This window comes from Babylonia areolata, chromosome 4, assembly GCF_041734735.1.
Source record: "Babylonia areolata isolate BAREFJ2019XMU chromosome 4, ASM4173473v1, whole genome shotgun sequence".
NCBI classification, from domain to species: Eukaryota; Metazoa; Mollusca; class Gastropoda; order Neogastropoda; family Buccinidae; genus Babylonia; species Babylonia areolata.
In genome coordinates, this window is record NC_134879.1 from 32,465,461 (window position 1) to 32,472,960 (window position 7,500).

A 7,500-nucleotide genomic window follows, 5' to 3' on the forward strand; every position below is an offset into this window, starting at 1 on the left:
GCCTATGGTAACACAGCCTTATTGATTCTGTCACACACACACACCACAACTGCGCCCGAACGAAGTCATAGATTCTGTGTCAAACTGCGAGCGCCTGTGCAAGAAGAAATTGACTTTGTTGATCTTGTGTCAAAACTGCAAGCGCCTCTGCTGGAAGAAACTTCCACTGAAAGCGTGTTAATTTGCCAGCAGGAGCCGAAACACCCTGAGTGAACTCGTACTGTATTTCAAGCGCCTATGTTCATACAACGTTGTCTATTTCTAACACGGACGTGTCCCTTTGCGATCAAAGAATTTTGCGCGCAGGAATTTAAAACAAAACTAAAAATTATTGTGTCTCCAAACAACTTGAGGGCTGGTGTGTGTGTGTGTGTGTGTGTGTGTGTGTGTGTGTGTGTGTGTGTGTGTGTGTGTGTGTGTGTGAATATGTGTCTGTCTGTCTATGTGTGTCTCCGTGTGTGTGTGTGTCTCTCTCTGTGTCTGTCTGTGTCTGGTATCTGTGCATACGTGCGCGCACGCGATCGTGTGTGTGTGTGTGTGTGTGCGCGCGCGTGCGCGCGCGTGCCTGTGTGTATGTGTTTGTCTGTCTGTCTGTCTGTCTTTCTGTCTATGTGTGTCTCCGTGTGTGTGTCTCTCTGTGTGTCTGTCTGTCTGGTGTCTGTGTATACGAGCGCGCGCGCGATAGTGTTTGTGTGTGTGTGTGTGTGTGTGTGTGTATGTGTGTGTGTGCGCGTGAGTGTGTGTGTGTTGTACTCGAAAAGTGCGTCGTACCGAGTTTAGCTTTTATTCGTCTACATACCTGAAGGAGAAGAAGAAAAAGAAAGAAAGAAAAGAAAAAAAAAAGAAAAAAAAGTCATTTTGAAGGCGCCTATGCTCATCGTGCGCGTTGACTGCCGGGTTCTGTGTGTTGCTTTGCGGAACCGGTTGTCGTCCACTGACAAGTCACATTCTAACATTGCTGCATATATTGTACTTTTCTAGCGCCTGTGCTGGCATGGTTTTTTTTTCCCGCCCCCACACTCTCGCATCCTCCCCGCCCCCTCTACACCCACCTACCCGTGGGGATGCCAGGGGGTGGGGGGTTCTTTCAACATAAATAGTATCCCCCACCTTCTGGAAATTATGTGGGAAAAAAATCTTTCCTATCGCTCTCTTTGTTTCAAGCTATTTCCTTTTCTTTCTCTCGTCTCTGTCTTATTTTCTTCTGCCTTCAATTGCTGGTTCATTTACCTGTATATTTTTCAAGAAAGCATTGAATTTTTTTTTTTTTTTTTTTTGTTTGTTTGTTTGTTTGTTTTTTGGTTGGTCATTTCGACTGAGGACTTGATACTGAATCAGGCATTCGTAGTGTGTATGTGTGTGTGTGTGTGTGTGTGTGTGTGTGTCTGTCTGTCTGTCTGTCTGTCTGTGTCTGTGCCTGTGTGCCTAGGGCATGTGACTCAGTTGCCTGCTGGCAATCAGTGTTTGGTTTTGCATGCCTGGTTGTTATTCTACATGATTTTGTTAATTATGTATGTTTGTGTTTTTGTCCGGGTAATTTTTGCTGTATCCTGTGGTGAAGAATGACAGAGTGGTCAACATCAACGGCATGTTCTAGATTTATGTGCATGGATATGACAGTACTAATGCATAATTATCTTTTCGTGTGTGTGTGTGTGTGTGTGTGTGTGTGTGTGTGTGTTGTTGTTGTTGTTGTTGTTCTAGATTATCCCTTTTTTTCAGCCCTGATATGACTCTGCTTGGTCGGCTGGGTTTTTCTCAACACGGTAGCGTTAACCACAAATTGTGGCTATTTAACAAGTGCCTGTGGTCGTGTGTAACTTCCCTCCCCTGCTTCAACCTGTCTCACTTTGCCAGCGCCTGGGTCACCGCAGCATGAATCTGTTACTTTGCAAGCGCCTATACCTCTCCTTTCCCTCCCCCACCCTTCCCCCTCCCCACCACCACCACCATCCCCCATCTCCTACCCTCGAATGTTGTGTGCGCGCGTGTTGTTGCCAACAGCTTGTGTCCGTATCGTGCCTGCTCGGGGAATGCCTGAATAAGAACAGTACTGTACTGGTACTGGTATAAGGACTTTTTTTTTTCCAAATAAACAGGGCAAGCTTTTACCAAATATTACAATACATGTAACCTCAGTAATAATCGTTGGAAAATAAAAAAAATAAATAAATAAGGCTATGGTCGTACAGTCTGTGATCGCAATCGTGGCAGTGAATTCATGTCCACCGTGTCTAGGGCTCGGCAATGGAACTTGAATCAAGGCGGCCCCTCTCCTACCAGCCATTCGACCCACCTTCCCGAACCCAAATTAGGAATCGCGGCCATTCACACCTCAATAGTAGTAACTTCTACAAGTTTCCATTCAAATGAAAGCTGTCTCAGTTTTAACCAAACCTTGCCGCTCTTTTCGTGAACGTCTTCAGTTCATTCGCCGGCCGGGCTTTGAGCTTCACTCTCCACCACCACCACCCTTCCCCCCTCACCTCCCTCCCGACTGGGTAGTGCGTTCAAACTTTGAAGCAGTTCCAAGCTGACTACACAATGTAATGCGAGAACGAGATAAGAAAGCAGGCGTCGCATCGAAAAGACAGTACCTTTGGTCACTGCCGGGGGCTTCAGATAAGTTATAAAAAAAAATATATATTTAAAATATTTTTTTAAATAATAATAAATCTTAGAGGTTCCCGAGACTGTGCGATCACACTTCCAGGGGGTTCCAGACTGACCACCTTCAGAGGGTCACTCTGATGCTTCTCATGCAAATCACACCTGCAATGCTACAGTACATTAAAAAAAAAAACACACACACACACACACATAAAAAACAAAAACAAACAAACAAACTGACTTCTAATCATGATTATTTATGTCAGTATCCACATCAATCAATCAATCAAACTTGTGAAGAGGATTGACGGGTGCAATGGCCGAATGGTTAAAGCGCTGGACTTTCACTGAATCTGAGGGTCCTGGGTTCGAATCTCGGTAACGGCGCCTGGTGGGTAAAGGGTGGAGATTTTTCCGATCTCCCAGGTCAACATATGTGCAGACCTGCTAGTGCCTGAAACCCCTTCGTGTGTATGCGACTGAACACACAGAAGATCAAATACGCACGTTAAAGATCCTGTAATCCATGTCAGCGTTCGGTGGGTTATGGAAAAAAGAATATACCCAGCATGCACACCCCCGAAAACGGAGTGTGGCTGCCTACATGGTGGGATAAAAAAAAAATTTTAATTTTTAAAAAAAAAAAACGGTCATACACGTAAAATGTTACATGTCTGTCTGAGTGTGTATGTGTGTGCGTCTGAAATCTGATTGAATGACACAGGAAACGAATGATGAGCGCCCAGTGGCAGCCGTCAGTCGGCTCTACCCAGGTAGACAGCCTGTGGTGCAAATGTCCCCGTGTATGTAAAGCGCTTAGAGCTTGGTCTCTGACCGAGGATAGGCGCTATATAAGTATCCACATCAATCAATCAATCAGTTAAAAGTGGGCCAAGGAGTGGCGAAGGGAGACAACTCTCCTTTGCAGAAGACCGTTACTGCGTGAGACTGAAGTTCAACTCAGTGACGCACAATTTTCACTCTTTGTACATCAGTGTTCGTCGTTCTGGAATTTGTCACTTTGAAAGCAAGTGTCGGGAATCCGCTCGATGAAGATATAGTTCGTCCTGTCCACTTTCAAAGCATTAGGGATGCAGTGTTCGTGCGTTACCTGTTACTACAGTAATCATACTGAACTATGATAATAATAAGTTCCGCTTATACGGCGCAAACTCCCCAAAGATGGGCTCTGAGCGCCTCACATGAAACAGTACATATATATATATATATATATATATATATATATATATATATATATATATATATATATATATATTAGTGCATTGTACAACACAAGAGTACATGAAGACAAAGAAGTAGAAAACTGACAAGATCAGTATCCACCACTGATGCCGACTGATGTGACATGCGCCCCACCAAATATAACGTTAGTTATTTTGATTACAGGTTTAACCCCCTGTTATACTGACGGCCGACTGAGTCAGTCGGTGACGATCGGAGGATCATGCCCATCCCAGGCCAGTGGTTGGGAGAAGGAGAGGGAAGGGACCTGTCTAAAACCACACTGACACAGTCAGTCCACAGCACGTAGTTATGACACTGAAATGACTGATCATTATATCTGCGGAGATGCGGCAGACGAGATTCAAACTGAAAACCTGCGTGCAGTCATGCACTGAGATGAGCTGGCAATGCAGGTACTGGCCCCTGAATGTAGGGGACGCGGTGCGACTGGGGAAGAGGCAAGTGAGTACGCCCCCTGTCAAACTTTGTCCAATGTACATATTACATAGGGTCTCTCCTCTTTCCGATACAAAAAACGCGGAAGAAAAGAAGACTTAATTCTGACAGCTACGACAGGCCAGCATGGTGAAGGGGTGCATCCGTCTTCCCCTTTCATCTTCTCCCCACGCGCAGGAGATGTGGACAGCACACACTGACTTGTATCTTCCTTCACGGTCCCAGTGCATGTTGTACGGACGCAAGTTCAGTTCAGTTCAGTTTCTCAAAGACGCGTCACTGTGTTCAGACAAATCCATGTACGCTACACCACATCTGCTAGGCAGATGCCTGACCAGCAGCGTAACCCAACGCGCTTAGTCAGGCCTTGAGAAAAAAAAAAAAAAGGTAAGAGACCGGGAGATATGATCCCCGTTTGTTAAAGTCCGTCGACAGCAAAATGACTTCCCCCAGGGCCAAAGCGCTAACTGCGTTTTATTGTAACAGGCCAGTATGCAACCTCCGGGTCGGCACAAAGGCGAATACTGAGATGACAAGACTTCACACACACACACACACACACACACACACACTGACGGAGACAAGGCAAGATAAGACAAGACAAAATTCTTTATTTCGAGGATAACAGATAAGCGCTGGTGTGCGTTTTTACATCCAGTCCCCGCCCTGAATTAAAGCATGGTGTTAAAAAAAATTAATCTTTAAAAAAGAACACACACACACACACACACACACACACACACACACGACATACAGGCACAAGCATGGTGTTAGTAATATGCATGAAAATGAACAAAATAAAAGAAACAAACACACACAACACACACCGCACCACAGACCAGAATGGAGGTTCTCAGTCAACTATACACATTTGACAAATAGTATCATTAAAATGAACGATTCACATAACATATTATGGCATAAGGTGGGAAAGGCAATGTCTATTTTATGGTGGTTGGACAATGGTGTTGTTTAATTGTTTCTGGGAGTGAGTTCCATAGGGTGGCGCCTGAGTAAACCAGACTGGATTTGAACAAGTCAATTCTTGGGATTGGGATATGGACTTTGGGGGGTGGGGGGGGGGGGGCGTTCTTTGATGAATTTACAGAAAATTTGTCTATTAATGTTGGTGGTGCATTACCTGTCATAATCTTTTGCATCATGATTCCTTTATTGTACTCTAATCTACGGATTAGTGGAGAATATTCGCTTGTTTATAGTCTAAAAGGGAAGTCTTTTTAAGGAGTACCAGCTTTAGTCCCCGTTTATGAAGATTCTGTAATGGTGTTCGCACTTGCGGAGTCCCAGGCCATAGTGTTGATGCATAATCTATTGTAGACTGGACTTGTGCTTGAAAAAATAATTTCCGTGAGTGAAGGTCAAGGAAATGTTTGATTTTGGAAGTTGATGATTCAGTTCTGATTCAAGCTTTTCTTGCACTTCGTCAGTGTGTCGTGCGATGTCTATCAAATCAGGTTGTACGAACTGAACATTAACTATAACATCATTTTTTAAATAAGATTTTTGATTCACTGTATTCAAATGAGAGGAACTAATACTGAAATGTGCTGGATTCCCTCACACTGTGGGCTTTTCTCTAATGAACGTGCAGATCATCTTGCAAAGCTTGGACCGAAAAACGCTTTAAATGCAATTGAACTTCCTCATCGTTTATCATCATCTGAAATGTGTAATATTGTTGAAAGAAATATGCAAAATTCCTTTCTGTCTTTAGAAGTTAACACTTCTGCCTTATTAAATGCTAAAAGAGCTGGCAGGGCTGTTAAGAGCATGGCATTTAGATTGTTGCTAAATGGCCCATACACAAAATATTGTGAAAATACTGAATGCATTTGCAAGGGACGTTTAACGGTAGAGCACGTTTTAACCCGCTGTTTAGTAATGAAACCTTTTTTGCCTCCAGAAATTTCGGAACACGTGTTACCAGTTTCAAATGTTAACATTTTTTGGAAAAAAGTTATATATTTCAAACTGTTCTTTATTAAAGTTAGCTAGTTATGTGTTAAATAGTCCAGTTGGTTGTTTATTGTAGGTCCCCACATGAACCTCTTTTCAAATAATAATCTACAGAAGTAGTGCATACAATATTTGATTATTGATTTTTTTTTTTTGATTTTTTTTTTTTTCCTAATCCCGCTTCCCCCGTCCCGCCTGTCACACACACCCTTCCAATATTATGTTTTTTCTTTCTCCAATCAGACACTCACCCTCTCCATTTTAGATTTTGTACTCTATCTTTTCCACATTCTGTTCTCTCTCTCTCTCTCTCTCTCTCTCTCTCTCTCTCTCTCTCTCTCTCTCTCTCTCTCTTCCTTTCTTAGTCCCCTCCTCCTTGCCCCCCCCTCCCCTCCACCTCAACCGCCCCCCCCCCACCCCCTTTTCATTCGAATATACAGAAATGTCGATTTCTAATTAATACTAACAATCATCATTATGATGGGAATGATAATAATCCAAATAATAATGATAATATAATTTATTTTCAGTCTAATATCATCATCTAAGATGAACAGACTATCAATAGATAAACGAACGATGGTGTGATGGGTTTGGGGAGCCAGGTGCGCCAGTGACCCAACATAATTATGTCGGTAGATTAACGGGTAAGAAATGTGCACTTTACGTGGAACGTGGATGAACTGATTGGTCTTATAAGTTATTTGCATTATTTTCGAACCCGATTTAAAATTCACGTGGGTAAATTGGTCTTTCTAACGTTGCCAGTATGATTGAACTCACCCTTTTCTACTGTAAGATTGTTTTGAGTTATCTTGTATTTGTATTTGTATTTCTTTTTATTACAACAGATTTCTCTGTGTGAAATTCGGGCTGCTCTTCCCTGGGAGAGCGCGTCACTACACTGCAGCGCCACCCTTTTTTTTTTTCCTTTTTTTTTTTTTTTTTTTTTTATTCAGTTTTTCCTACGTGCAGTTTTATTTGTTTTTCCTATCTTCCACTGGTTTTAAGAAGTGACCAGCCCCTTTGTGATCAGCTGGGCAACAGGCAACGAGATCTGACTGAAGAAATGTACACACACTGAGTAATAAACGTGCACTTTGAAAATATGGATGTGCGATCTCCTCTGAAAAGGAAAAGTTCAGGGTGAAAACTAAATCAATGAAACCGCTGACAAACGAAGCAGTCTTCTGTGCATCGGGACTGCGAATG